This window comes from Coregonus clupeaformis, chromosome 8 (genome assembly GCF_020615455.1).
Source record: "Coregonus clupeaformis isolate EN_2021a chromosome 8, ASM2061545v1, whole genome shotgun sequence".
Lineage (NCBI taxonomy): Eukaryota > Metazoa > Chordata > Actinopteri > Salmoniformes > Salmonidae > Coregonus > Coregonus clupeaformis.
The window spans coordinates 11,803,104-11,818,885 of record NC_059199.1 but is presented as its reverse complement, the minus strand read 5'-3'; the positions used below and the strand labels follow the sequence as shown (position 1 = coordinate 11,818,885).

At 43.4% G+C, this 15,782-nt stretch overlaps 1 pseudogene; it reads right to left on the bottom strand.

The window, feature by feature from the left end:
• Positions 1-13,365: 13,365 nt before the first annotated feature.
• On the bottom strand, positions 13,366-14,461 carry LOC123491359 (annotated as a pseudogene).
• Positions 14,462-15,782: the final 1,321 nt, after the last annotated feature.

The following is a 15,782-nucleotide window of genomic DNA, read 5'->3' as shown; positions in this document are numbered from 1 at the left end:
AGTCAGTTCGTCAAATTTCTGCCCTGCTAGAGCTTCCCCGGGTCAACTGTAAGTGCTGTTATTGTGAAGTGGAAATGTCTAGAAGCAACAACGGCTCAGCCGCGAAGTGGTAGAACACACAAGCTCACAGAATGGGACCGCCTGGTGCTGGGAAGTTCGTAGCGTGTAAAATCATCTGTCCTCTGTTGCAAAACTCACTACAGAGTTCCAAACTGCCTCTCTGAGGCAAAGTCAGCACAATAACTGTTTGATGGGAGCTTCATGAAATGGGTTTCCATGGCCGAGCAGCTGCACACAAGCCTAAGATCACCATGCGCAATGCCGCGTCCATTGGACTCTGGAGCAGTGAAAACGTTTCTATGGAGTGATGAATCACGCTTCACCATCAGGCAGTCCAACAGACTAATCTGGGTTTGGCGGATCCCAGAGAGAACGCTACCTCATTTAACATTTAACATTTACGTCATTTAGCAGACGCTCTTATCCAGAGCGACTTACAAATTGGTGCATTCACCTTATAGCCAGTGGGAATGCATAGTGCCAACTGTAAAGTTTTGTGGAGGAGGAATAATGGTCTGGGGCTGCTTTTCATGGTTAGTTCCAATGAAGGGAAATCTTAAAGCTACAGGGTACAATGACATTCTAGACCATTCTGTGCTTCCAACTTTGTGGCAACAGTTTGGGGAAGGCCCTTTCCTGTTTTAGCATGACAATGCCCCCGTGCACAAAACGAGGTCCATATAGAAATGGTTTGTCGAGATCGGTGTGGAAGAACTTGACTGGCCTGCACAGAGCCCTGACCTCAACCCCATCGAATACCTTTGGAATGAATTGAACGCTCGACACGAGCCAGGCATAATCGTCCCAACATCAGTGCCCGACCTCACTAATGCTCTTGTGGCTGAATGGAAGCAAGTCCCTGCAGCAATGTTCCAACATCTAGTAGAAAGCCTTCCCAGAAGAGTGGAGGCTGTTATAGCAGCAAAGAGGGGGACCAACTCCATATTAATGCCCATGATTTTGGAATGAGATGTTCGACGAGCAGGTGTCCACATACTTTTGGTCATGTGGTGTAGCTGCTTGGGACTAACTCAACCTTTAAATAATCTAGAACCGAAGGATAGTGCTGGGTATATATAGTTCGCTATAACCCAGCACTGTCCTTTCCTAAAATGGTTTCAGATTATTGGGGGTAAGGAAAAGGTTTTCCACAAGCAGCCTCAACTTTTAAGGTCTGCATAATACACACACACATACACACACACATTCAGTTGTCTCTTCTCTGGCTGTTTACACAGGCAGCCCAATTCTGATATTTTTTTTCTCCACTAATTGCTCTTTGATCAATCACATTAGATATTTTTCAGAGCTGATATGATTGGTCAAAAGACCAATTAGTGAAAAAAGGGTCAGAATTGGGCTGCCTGTCTAAACACAGCCTCTGAAATGATGAAATATGTGGAGAGCAAACAACCATTGAATATGAGCTCTCAGTGGTGTGCATCCCTCCCTTCACAATACGCTCTCTGTATCTGCAAAGCCTTACAGACTGAGAGGAATATTATACAATTGTGAATCGACATTTGGTATTATACTGTATAACCCTACAACGCTTTCCCTATACAGAGCCTGTATCCTCTCTCTTTAGAGAACCTTGGCCCTGGGTATGTGAATGTGAAAGAAATGGGACACAGGTGAAAATGCTAAATATATTTCAGCCTCTCTAACCTCACCTCTGAAGTATTGTGGTTCACCGTTCTATAAAAAGCACAATGGAACAGAATGGGAATTAATAAATTAATGGATGAATTAATGAATGAATGAATGGATGGATGAATGAATGAATGAACAAATTAATGGATGGATGGATGGATGGATGGATGGATGGATGGATGGATGAATGAATGAATGAATGAATGAATGAATGAATGAATGAATGAATGAATGAATGAATGAATGGCTGGATGGATGGATGGATGAATGGATGAAAGAATGGATGAATGAATGGAAATGAATGAATGGGAATGAATTAATGAATTAATAGAGAGGGAACATCTGCATTAAAACAGTGTCTTTCATCTACATTGGTGTCATAGAAACAGGGACGGCCTGTTCAATAGGCGATATGGGCGTACGCACTGCCAAACGGGAAAAGGAAGGGATTTTTTTTCTAATCAATTATATCACGGCAACAGTAGTTATCAGTGTTGTAATCTGATCTGACTGCCACTAAATGTCAAATCAGGCTAAAGTCGTGCTTCAAATGGTCCCCGCCCGTTTTTGGGGGCGATTTCAGTCAGGTTGAAAATCGCCCAGAAGTCTCTCATAGCCTGTCATGTAAAATCTATTTTTTTCAAATTTCAAAGCTTTCAACACATTCTCCATGGGTGTCTGTGGGCTTGCACTTACGCGCTTTCGCATACATGACGTAACCATGAACGTAACTCAAGAAAATAGCGGCCAGCAGCGTCTCTGTTGCGATCTGCAGTGTGCTGCTATCTTGTGTTTTTAATTTGTACACTTAGTGGCGTTATTTTATGTTTTTAATTTGTACACTTAGTTTACAAACATTCTGCCAACCATGGATTTCCAGTGGTGGGTTTTGGACTGATCTTGTTGATCGTGGTACATACCCGCTACGAACGGACTAAATAATGAAAACGTTGCTGGCAGCGGAATCCAATACAGCTGGGAGACTTGGCTGGATGACAGAGTCCCCGGACAGAGAAGTGGAGCCGCCGCTTTCACCCTGGTCAGAGCGACCGCGATCTGACAGTCACAGGGAAAATCGATCCTGGTAAGAGAGCGACTCTGTACCCCTGAGCCCCGACATTGAACCGCTTTCTGTGTCACTGCGACCTTACTATCTGCCCCGTGAGTTCCCCCAATTGTTTGTTACGTTGTAGTACTGCTGATAATCACAAGTTTACTGGAGAACTGAGACCAAGTAGAGACTTTGGACAGGGGTGGATATGGTATAATAAAGGCAGTTTATTCAGAGGTAAAGATATCTGGAATCGCGTGCACGGACTGGTTCGTCAAACTCTTAGGGAGCTATCTGAAGAGAGCCCCGAAAACATTGTGTGCAGACATTTTATACAATAAATGATGTAGGTTGAATCTAGTAGTTCTGATCTTCTGATTGGTCCTGATGAGTTGGGCTGTAGGTCCCCTCCACTGTTGCATTGGCTCTGAGTCGGGTTCTCTGTCTTCAAATGTTCAGCCTAAAGAGAGGGGATTTCTGTGTGTGTGTGTGTGTGTGTTTAACAGTGATGATGTGTGTGTGTGTGTGTTATCAGTGATGATGTGTGTGTGTGTGTGTGTGTGTGTGTGTGTGTCCTCAGAGCAAGAACTCGTGAGTTGGAAGAACTGAGAGACCTATGGCGTGGGTGTTGTCCTTGGCCACCTGCTGACAAGGCTGACAAGATAGGACTTTTTGTCCATTGTTATAGGATAGGAACAGCATTGATTGAAAACAAACGCCCAACACAAAATGGGTCATGCACAAGATTTTTAGTCAGACCAAGCTATAACATTATATATTTACTACGACAGTACATTCAACCAAAAGCTAATATAACAAAGGCATCAGAGATTATTTTAATCTGTCACAGAAACTGAATCCATCTCCCAGATCAGTTAATAAATGCTTCTGGTATTGACTTATATGCTGCCCCTGTCTTCATGTTGTTGCTGGACATATCTTTTTTAAAATGTGTAGGTCACCTAAATCATCAGAAAAATTGCCCTCCTGAGAATTTTTCAGGAGCCGCCACTGCATAGAAATATAATCAATTTCTATGATAGGTGTGCTCTGTCATAGAATCTATTATTCTATATGTGCATTCTATAGGCTGCGTACAATGACGTGGTTGCTCAACTTTTCTATGGATGATCACAAAAGCCTAATGTCACACAATAGCCTAATGTTTCACTCTGTGCCACTGGGGAAAAGTAAAGAACAAATTAATTCCCAAAGTAGAATAGAATATAAATATATTCCACGAAGAGTAGTTTCACCAAGAGTGAAAATTGCTTTTGTCTTCGCTGTACCTTATTAAATTCATATTTCTTCACTTACATTGACCCTGATGTGGTAGCCTGCAGCACTTAAAGTCAGTAGGGGGACGATTCTCATTGCCTTTATTAGCCTGTTCTGCTGACTGTGTTGGTTGGACTTGTGTGCATCTCTAGAGTCTTAATTATCACCACTAGAACAGCCGCCTATAAACCAACCAAGAATACCACTGTTTCAGACTAGAGCTGATGGTTAAAGGTGATGATGGTTAGGGGGTTAGTCCGTTGAGGTAGACCATGGCCCCTAACCAGTGTCCCCTCTCTGTCTGTGTGTACATACAGTGGGGGAAAAAAGTATTTAGTCAGCCACCAATTGTGCAGGTTCTCCCACTTAAAAAAGATGAGAGAGGCCTGTAATTTTCATCATAGGTACACGCCAACTATGACAGACAAATGAGAATAAAATATCCAGAAAAATCACATTGTAGGATATTTAATGAATTTATTTGCAAATTATGGTGGAAAATAAGTATTTGGTCAATAACAAAAGTTTCTCAATACTTTGTTATATACCCTTTGTTGGCAATGACACAGGTCAAACGTTTTCTGTAAGTCTTCACAAGGTTTTCACACACTGTTGCTGGTATTTTGGCCCATTCCACCATGCAGATCTCCTCTAGAGCAGTGATGTTTTTGGGGCTGTCGCTAGGCAACACGGACTTTCAACTCCCTCCAAAGATTTTCTATGGGGTTGAGATCTGGAGACTGGCTAGGCCACTCCAGGACCTTTGAAATGCTTCTACGAAGCCACCCTTCGTTGCCCGGGCGGTGTGTTTTGGATCATTGTCATGCTGAAAGACCCAGCCACGTTTCATCTTCAATGCCCTTGCTGATGGAAGGAGGTTTTCACTCAAAATCTCACGATACATGGCCCCATTCATTTCTTTCCCTTTACACGGATCAGTCGTCCTGGTCCCTTTGCAGAAAAACAGCCCCAAAGCATGATGTTTCCACCCCATGCTTCACAGTAGGTATGGTGTTATTTGGATGCAACTCAGCATTCTTTGTCCTCCAAACACGATGAGTTGAGTTTTTACCAAAAAGTTATATTTTGGTTTCATCTGACCATATGACATTCTCTCAATCCTCTTCTGGATCATCCAAATGCACTCTAGCAAACTTCAGACGGGCCTGGACATGTACTGGCTTAAGCAGGGGGGACACGTCTGGCACTGCAGGATTTGAGTCCCTGGCGGCGTAGTGTGTTACTGATGGTAGGCTTTGTTACTTTGGTCCCAGCTCTCTGCAGGTCATTCACTAAGTCCCCCGTGTGGTTCTGGGATTTTTGCTCACCGTTCTTGTGATCATTTTGACCCCACGGGGTGAGATCTTCGTGGAGCCCCAGATCGAGGGGAGATTATCAGTGGTCTTGTATGTCTTCCATTTCCTAATAATTGCTCCCACAGTTGATTTCTTCAAACCAAGCTGCTTACCTATTGCATATTCAGTCTTCCCAGCCTGGTGCAGGTCTACAATTTTGTTTCTGGTGTCCTTTGACAGCTCTTTGGCCATAGTGGAGTTTGGAGTGTGACTGTTTGAGGTTGTGGACAGGTGTCTTTATACTGATAACAAGTTCAAACAGGTGCCATTAATACAGGTAAAGTGGAGGACAGAGGAGCCTCTGAAAGAAGAAGTTACATGTCTGTGAGAGCCAGAAATCTTGCTTGTTTGTAGGTGACCAAATACTTACTTTTCCACCATAATTTGCAAATAAATTCATTAAAAATCCTACAATGTGATTTTCAGGATTTTTTTTTCTCAATTTGTCTGTCATAGTTGACGTGTACCTATGATGAAAATTACAGGCCTCTCTCATCTTTTTGAAGTGGGAGAACTTGCACAATTGGTGGCTGACTAAATACTTTTTTCCCCCCACTGTAATGGAGGCTTTATCTCGTCTGTAGCCCTTTGGTTAGTGCTCTCTCTATTTCTCCCCTTCCCTCAATCTCTTTGTTTCTTTCACATTCCCACCCTCCCCCTGTGAGAGTGGGAACTTTATACATAGATGCTCTCTCTCTCTCCGTGCTATGGCTTTGGTTTGCTCTCTCTCCCCACCTCTCTTCTGTTTCTCTCCACATCACCACCACCTCACCGCCCTCTCTGACTATGCAGTGGATATGTTATTACTTTGACCAAGACTATTTCTCTCTTCTCTCTCTCTCTCTCTCTCTCTCTCTCTCTCTCTCTCTGCTCTCTCTCTCTCTCTCTCTCTCTCTCTCTCTCTCCCCCTCTCTCTCTCTCTCTCTCTCTCTCTCTCTCTCTCTCTCTCTCTCTCTCTCTCTCTCTCTCTCTCCTCTCTCTCTCTCTCTTGCATGCTCTGCCCCCCTCCTCTCTCTCTCTCTGACTATGCAGTGGATATGTTATAATGTTGACTTATAAGATTACATACATTCCTATAGAGTCTATAGTCATCCTGACCACTGACCCTTCCCAACATAATTATTTTGGGCAGGGACTCAACTTTTGACCATCTCTTAATACAAGCCTATGACATTTATGTCTATAATTACAAAAGAGCATTTCTTAAGCCTTTAATGAATTTAAGATGTCTAAAGGCCATGTGTAAAACTTTTACACAGTCTAATAGAAATTGTCACAGCGAGGCAGGCTTGTATATGGGATAGCAGTGCTCATTGACCGTATAGCCTTTTAAAGTCATCTACAGTGTCACACAGCCTTTTAGTCATGCTGCAGTGAACCTGTTTGATGTGCTGCCAACTCTTGTTTAATCACTGGCAGACCCTGCCCCTTAATACAGTACATAGCAGGGGTGCAACTTTGGTTTTAGAAGTGTAATTAATTATTATTATTTATTTTTTTGATCCAGTCGGAAAAACACTCCAAACAGCCTACCCAACCGCTCGGAGGAGTCCGCATGGTCCTATAGCACACCGTTGCCTCGTTTTGCCTCACATTCCATTGATAAAACTGGGGGGTCAAAAAATGGGCATTCTGTACTTTATTTGGATTCAATGTGGTCTAATTAAGCAATAAGGCACGAGGGGTGTGGTATATGGCCAATATACCACGGCTAAAGGCTGTTTTTTTAAGCACGACGCAACGCCGGAGTGCCTGGTTACAGCCCTTAGCTGTGGTATATTGGCCATATACCACAAAACCCCCGAGGTGCCTTATTGCTATTATAAACTGGTTACCAACGTAATTAGAGTAGTAAAAATAAATGTTTTTTCATACCGTGGTATACTGGTCTGATATACCACGGCTGTCAGCCAATCAGCATTCAGGGCTCGAACCACCCAGTTTATAATCAGTGTTCTCCTTCATTCTGCTTGTTATGCTTTAACTGGGTCATGTGACTAATATGTTTCCTCAGACATTTATTAATTGATTGAGAAATGAATTGGGAAGTAAACAAACTAACCAAACCCGATCAATACTTGAGTTGTGATCCCATGGAGAGTTGTTGGAAAGGCTGAAAACAACTTCAAATAAAATATGTAGATGTTTTTAGATGTTTTTAGATGTTTTCAGCTTCTTAACTTTTTTGTGAGATATCTTTTTTATTGATTAGGAGATTGTTGGGTTTAGAAGCTGAATTACATCAAGTCGATATTTGTTGTGACCCCATCTTGGAGATGTCTGAAAGACAGAAAATTACTTGAATATTGAAAAATATGTTTACTAAAGGGCATTCAGTAACAGAACCATCAACGACCATTATAAAGCTGGCTTTGAAAAGGTAATCGTTATTGAAACCAACTGTTTTCAATTTAATTGAATCGTGCTGTTCTTATGTAGCCTACTTCACATTACACTGTCTGTATTTTCACAGTCTACAACATGAGAGCACCGTGAGAGCACCGCTGAGAGCACCGTGAGAGCACCGTTGAGATCACCGTTGAGAGCACCGTGAGAGCACCGTGAGAGCACCGTGAGAGCTCGGTGGAGAGCACCGTGAGACCACCGTGAGAGCACCGTTGAGATCACCATGAGAGCACTGTGAGAGCATCGTGAGAGCACCGTGAGAGCACCATGAGAGCACCGTGAGAGCACCGCGAGAGCACCGTGGAGAGCACTACTAAACATGAGCGTGCATTTGATTTGTGTTTTCCTGCAAGCAGCAATTTGTTGCTCTCCTCATTGTTATTCACTTATTGTGTAACGAGGACAAGGCAACAAGACTGGCTTATTTTAAGTAATCTGCAACTGTTGACATTAAACAACCTTTACTCACTCCTTCCAGCCAACCCTAGCTATCAATCTGATGTAGGGTCCGTCATTTTATTCTAGCCCCTGGTTCAAGCTGTGTTGGTGCTGGGCTGGAACAAAAATGTGCACCACCCCCACAGGGATCATGCTGGAATGGGTTGAGAAACAATTAAAACCATCTGTGTAGATATGTAACATCTATAGATCATAGATCATCAACTGCTCTAAATAAAGTTAGTTACCCTACCCCATAATGGACAGACTCATTCCTGTGCTATACAGTAAGAAACACTACAGCTTCTTCTGATACCAGCGTATCAAGAGCCCTCATTGTAGAGCAGTGTGTAACATATTGAAGCTGGTCACTTATCTCATAGACTTTAATCTCAACATGAATCATGCTTCCGATCAGGAAAAACTCCTGGCCCTAGTCAGACCCCTGCATAACATTGTCATAAACTTGATGTAGGGTCCTGATTATGACAGAACACACAGGTGAAGAGTCACTGCGATGCTTGTCCAAAAACGCTGAGGCACTTTTATTTAGTGTCCATCCAAACAGAGCTGGTCTCATTGAATCAGCAGCTAAACCAATCACATGCTAAACGGAGCCACCTGGAGGGGAGATTTAAAGTGTGTGTGTGTGTGTGTGTGTGTGTGTGGACAAGGTTTGGCTCTTCTGTCATGGCTTAACTATAATAGATTAGATACGGTGATGTCACCTGTTGGATGGAGGAGATAGTGGTAATGTGGATAAAGTTTCCTGATTGCCAGGGTCGACCTGTTGGTCCATACTCGCGGGGTTAATCACCGGACACAATCTCATTCATTGTGCCGTCTCCATGGCGATATCATTCCATAAGCGACGTAAGGCAATTCGATTGGGACGGACGTCACGGATGATACAGAACCTTGAGAAAATGATTGATTGTACAGATCGGGTTGTTGAATTAATGTGGGACCATTTGAGCTCCAAGCCTGTTATCCATTGGCGACAGGTATTGCATGCCTTCATTTGCCCCTGTGGCCAATTCAGTATTCACCCCCGAGTATAATGTGGAGCAGGCCTCTTCTACACCTGGTGTCAGTAGAAATGTTACCTGCTGCTGAGCTGTGGGCGATGTTGTCCATGAATACCATCCGTGGGTGTCTGTCAGAAGCTGTGTGTGTGTATTTGTGTGTGTTTGTGTGTGTCAGTGGAGCGTTCTGCCTCACTAAGCCCATGTGAAAAATGTTCACACCTGCTTTCAGGTGACTGACGCACTGTGTGTGTGTGTGTGTGTGTGTGTGTGTGTGTGTGTGTGTGTGTGTGTGTGTGTGTGTGTGTGTGTGTGTGTGTGTGTGTGTGTGTGTGTGTGTGTGTGTGTGTTGTGTGTGTGTGTTGTCATTGTGTGTGTGTGTGTGTGTGTGTGTGTGTGTGTGTGTGTGTGTGTGTGTTGTGTGTGTGTGTGTGTGTGTGTGTGTTACAATTCTTGTTGAGACAGGATCACCACACTTCCAAATGAAACATTTATTTCAGCTTGGCTATTTACAGTTGTTCCTTTGGGCTGCTTGTCTGAGCTTGTTTGAGCAAGTGAAAGCAACAGAGAACACAACAACACTCAACAGAGACTTTAGCATGAATACTTTATAACCCCTAGTATGACTCAGAGACTTGACCTCTGTGGCAAATGATTATATTAATTATTAAATTACTGTTCATGTACTTAAGCTAAGCAGCCAGGCTTGTGTTGGCTTATTGTCCAATGAAACAATATGATAAACCCCCAAATAAATAAATAAATAAATAAATGAAGTATTTAATATATAGCAGATTTACAGACAGGCAGACACAGGTCAAACAAACATACAGATGAAGTCGGAAGTTAACATACACCTTAGCCAAATACATTTAAACCAGTTTTTCACAATTCCTGATATTTAATCTAGTAAAAATTCCCTGTCTTAGGTCAGTTAGGATCACCACTTTATTTTAAGAATGTGAAATGTCAGAATAATTGTAGAGAGAATTATTTATTTCAGCTTTTATTTATTTCATCACATTCCCAGTGGGTCAGATGTTTACATACACTCAATTAGTATTTGGAGCATTGCTTTAAATTGTTTAACTTGGGTCAAACGTTTCGGGTAGCCTTCCACAAGCTTCCCACACTAAGTTGGGTGAATTTTGGCCCATTCTCCTGGACAGAGCTGGTGTAACTGAGTCAGATTGCATGCCTCCTTGGTCGCACACGCTTTTTCAGTTCTGCCCACTAATTTTCTGTAGGATTGAGGTCAGGGCTTTGTGATGGCCACCCCAATACCTTGACTTTGTTGTCCTTAAGCCATTTTGCCACAACTTTGGAAGTATGCTTGTGGTCATTGTCCATCTGGTGAGCACGGCGCTTGTAACGCCAAGGTAGTGGGTTCGATCCCAGGACCACCATACACAAAAATGTATGCACGCATGACTGTAAGTCGCTGGATAAAAGCGCCTGCTAAATGGCATATTATATATTATTATATATGTTGCTTCATATATCCACATAATTTTCCTTCCTCATGATGCCATCTATTTTGTGAAGTGCACCAGTCCCTCCTGCAGCAAAGCACCCCACGATGATGCTGCCACCCCCGTGCTTCACGGTTGGGATGGTGTTCTTCGGCTGCAAGGCACCCTTTTTCCTCCAAACATAACGATGGTCTATGCCAAACAGTTCTATTTTCGTTTTATCAGACCAGAGGACATTTCTCCAAAAAGTACGATCTTTGTCCCTGTGCAGTTGCAAACCGTAGTCTGGCTTTTTATGGCGGTTTTGGAGCAGTGGCTTCTTCCTTGCTGAGCGGCCTTTCAGTTTATGTCGATATAGGACCGTTTTACTGTGGATATAGTCCCTTTTTCTACCTGTTTCCTCCAGCATCTTCACAAGTCCTTTGCTGTTGTTCTGGGATTGATTTGCACTTTCGCACTAACGCAGCATTCATCTCGGGAGACAGAATGTGTCTTCTTCCTGAGTGGTATGATGGCTGCATGGTCCCATGGTGTTTACACTTGCGTACGATTGTTTGTACAGATGAATGTGGTACCTTCAGGCATTTGGGAATTGCTCCCAAGGATGAACCAGACTTGTGGAGGTCTCACACATTTTTTCTGAGGTCTTGGCTGATTTCTTTGATTTTCCCATGATGTCAAGCCAAAGAAGCACTGAGTTTGAAGGTAGGCCTTGAAATACATCCACAGGTACACTTCCAATTGACTCAAATTATGTCAATTAGCCTATCAGAAGCTTCTAAAGCCATGACATAATTTTCTGGAATTTTCCAAGCTGTTTAAAGCAGAGTCAACTTAGTGTATGTAAAGTTCTGACCCACTGGAATTGTGATACAGTGAATTATAAGTGAAATAATCTGTCTGTAAACAATTGTAGGAAAAATCTACTTGTGTCATGCACAAAGTAGATGTTCTAACCGACGCCAAAACTATAGTTTGTTAACAAGAAATTTGTGGAGTGGTTGGAAAATGAGTTTTAATGACTCCAACCTAAGTGTATGAAACTTCAGACTTCAACTGTATGTACGGAAACTCCAGGTAAAAGACCAATGCAAAGTCAAAATCCTGAACTTGTCATAACTGCACCCTCAATAAGAGAAGTCATCACCTGACTGTGCTTTTAGTCAACCAACACACTGACATCTAACATCTCCATTTTGTGCGTACATTCTCTGTGCTATGCGTAGGGATAAACACCAAAGTTTTTTTTACATTACCTTGGAAATAATGGATGATTAGCGAGACGAGGGGAGCCGAGGTAATGTACAGAACGGAGGCGTTTGTCCCACTTATTCTACAGTTTTCAACAAACAATATTAAAGCACACATTTACTGATATAAATAACGATCTTGATATTTTCATTTGATAAGTGAATTCATACTTTCTCATCTTTCCACTAAATCTGGTCGTAGTTCTATCGCTGTTGTTCATTATTTTTGTTCTATATCTATGGATAAGACCCGTCGTTTCTTTTTATTCGCTCCATGCTGTTTGAACTTTCTTATCCTGCTTTCTAGCTAGCCAACTACGCTAACACAGTCACGCCAACCTCTGCAGCCAGAATAACCAAAAAGTAGCTGCATTTGCATTTGTTTAAGATGGTTTCTACTGACATTCATTTGGATACATCCATAACAATGAGCTGATCATGTGCGATTTTGCCTGGCATAGAAAGGTTTGCCTTCTCGTCAGGGCACTGTGGCCAGAAGCTAGCTAAATAGTTTGTTGCTAGCAAACCTGCAATATGACGACCAATTCATATCAGTTGCGAAAACAGCTGGTCAAACTAGAAACATGTGGGAGGATTTGACAGCATAGCGCCACTAATGACATCGACGGCAACATTAAAGGACCGAGAAATGTATGTTCATCCCATCACTCACCATGTTAGGTAATCAGATGTCTCTGCAAAAACAAACAATGCTAGCTAGCTAAGTTCTTGTTGGACAATTTGCAATGTATCCACTAATCGGTTTCTGTGGTTGTTGGTTTAGCTTTCTGTAACTTTGTATTATGTGCAGTGCTTTCTACTGCTCATGATTAGGTGTCCTGTATTCTGGTTCAATGCCCATTCTAAATTGCCCTTTTAGCCAATCAGAAACGAGTATTCAACAATGCTGTGGTATAAAGTTAATTATAAACTGGGTGGTTCGAGCCCTGAATGCTGATTGGCAGATAGCCGTGGTATACCACGGGTATGACAAAACATTAATTTTTACTTCTCTAATTACGCTGGTAACCAGTTTATAATAGCAATACGGCACTGGGGTTTGTGGTATATGGCAATATAACACGGCTAAGGGCTGTGTCTAGGCACTCGCGATGCGTCATGCATAAGAACAGCCCTCAGCCATGGTATATTGGTCACATACCACACCCCTTTATGCCTTATTGCTTAAATAATGCTTGTATAATGGTCACAGCATATAGTGAGTGAACATCTATTTTCATTTTAAAGAAATGTGTCCTCTCATCAACTACTGGCCTCCCTCATTGTTCATGTGTGGTTTTATTCTTTGTCATTCGTTGCTTCCCCATCTCTCTCAGTGTGGCGTTGTTTTTTTTCATCCACAACACCTGGTCCCAGTCACAGTGTAGTAGTGCGTGAGGTATATGTCCCATTCCGGAACACCGCTCAGATGCCAGGCATTCTTTAGGGAAGTCTTTTTGTCCATTGGTGGCCTGTCTCTTCAGTGCTACAGCACGGTAGTCCACCTGTTCACCGTCCAGCCCAGACTCCAACCAACGGAAACACACGATCCTCTGAACGACCGGCAAGTTATCTGACCAAAGCCGTAGAGGATGGGGTTGGCGCCGCTGTTGCGTAACTCAGGACGACGAAGAGCTGGGTGACCATGGGGTTGGGGGGTGGTGGAACACGCAACCAGCTGGACGATAGAAAGGGCATCCAGCAGAGCACAAAAACCGTCACCACACACAACACCATCCGCGTGATCTTTTTTCTCCGAGCGCCGCGCAGCCAACCGGCTTTGAGCCCGACCGCCCGATGCGCGCCACCATCAGGCAGTAGCAGAGGCAGATTGCACCTACAGGAAGCAGGAAGCCTAGCAGGAAGGTGTAGACCACAAACGCTCCGACCATGCTGCCTCGGGCCACAGAAGTTGCAGTCCACACCGCCGTCCTGCGCCGGGACCGTGTCGGGCGAATATGATGATGGGGAGGATGACGAGGAGCGAGAGGCCCCACACGCAGACGTGACCGGTTGGCCACAGTCGGTCGGCGGTAGCGGGCAGCCTTGATAGGGTGAACCACGCCCGTATCGATCCACGTCAACACCGTCAGACAGAAGATGGACGTAAACATGTTGATGCCCGCCCACGCTCAACACCAGACGGCACATGAGCGAGCCAAATGGCCAATGACGACAGCCCGATGTCGCCAGAAACGGCACACTCAACATAAACAGTTCATCTGCAATTGCCAGATTCAATATATAAATATTGGTGGCGAAGTTTTCATCTTGGCGTACTAAGGATAACATAGATAACCATGGTGTTGCCTGTTAGACCCACGCAGCAGACCAGGGCGTAGATGGAGGGGATGATGATCTTGCTAGCGTCAGGTTCCTGGTCGTAGTCCTCATAGTCTAGGCTGGAGTTGTAGGGGAAGCCGGTGGGGTACACTGGGTAGTCGCCGGTCCCATTGGCGGCCATGTTGTCCATTTTGTCCAGTTTACCTCAAGTTTCGGTTTCTCCTACAAGATCTGACTTTGTGTATATGTTTTTTTGTAAAACGGGTGGGTCTAATCCTGAATGCTGATTGGTTAAACCTAACGTTCCAGCCGGTGTCTATTCCACAAGTTACCACTGGCGAAAATCTAGAGTCTCCAGTCACATTATAGAATATAGTTTTATATCTCTTCAGTATCGCTAAAGTGTTACTTTAGTGTAAAGTACTGGGTCTCTGTTAAATTCTTTAATAAATGGGTCCGAAAGGAGTGACGAAGGAGCAGAAGAGATCCTCATTCTTTGTATAGGTGCGGCTCTGAAGAGACAGGAGAGAATGGAAATGTCTGTAAAGTGTTATTCTCTTATCTCACGGTCCATGTGTGACATAGATGGGGGGTTAATCTGAACTAAATCAGAGTCCTTGAGACTCTCTCAGTTCTCATGTTTCAGGGATTTCTCATTATAAAGCCCAGCCTTGGTCGTTTTTACACCACCAACCGATAAGGGCACTGAAGCAATTTAGGGGGCTGAAACGACGAATTCTGGCAGCCAAACGCTTAACATTCCATATTCATTCACAAATAAACTCACATCGTATTACCCTCTGTTTGTAAGGGGTTCTTAGAAGGAGTATTTTATTTCATTTAAATCAGGTTTCTGGGTATCGTCAAACCTCTGGCCAAGGAAGAACATTCCTTTCGATTGATTACAATGTCCTGTTGGAGGAATTCTGGAGTGGTTGTGAGTTGTTCTGCCCTGTTCTGTCTGGTCCGTCCCAGCTGGTCCAATGGCACACTCAGGATTGGTTTGTGGTAAGAGGTGTTGTGGTGAAATCTGCACCCTCACCATTCCATGTCTGTAGGATACAGAGGTGATCATTTCGTCGTTACACCCAGGCTGAACAAGTCCATGTAAATCACTGGGTTTTGGGCAAGTAGCTCTTCCCGCTACACCCCCCATTTTCTTTGAGTCCAGGAAGCCTGTAAGAAAACACAAAGAGCAATCACTCCCCTAAAGGAACTCCAGCACAAACAGCAGAAGAGTTTGCATAGAGGTAGTATCACATGGGGGTAGATCAGCTTTCAACATTGCAGATAGACCCTGGGTTCTATCAAAGTAATTGTTTGCATCATTTCTAATCCCCATTCTCTAATCCTCCCCTGATTGGAGCAAAACGAATCGATGGACAACAATATGTCTTCTACCGATACTACTGCTATTTTCGATCACATATACAGTACACTAATCTTAATTCAAAACCTCAGATGTCCACAAACTAACCAATCTTTCCCCAGTACACTACCATTTTACTATT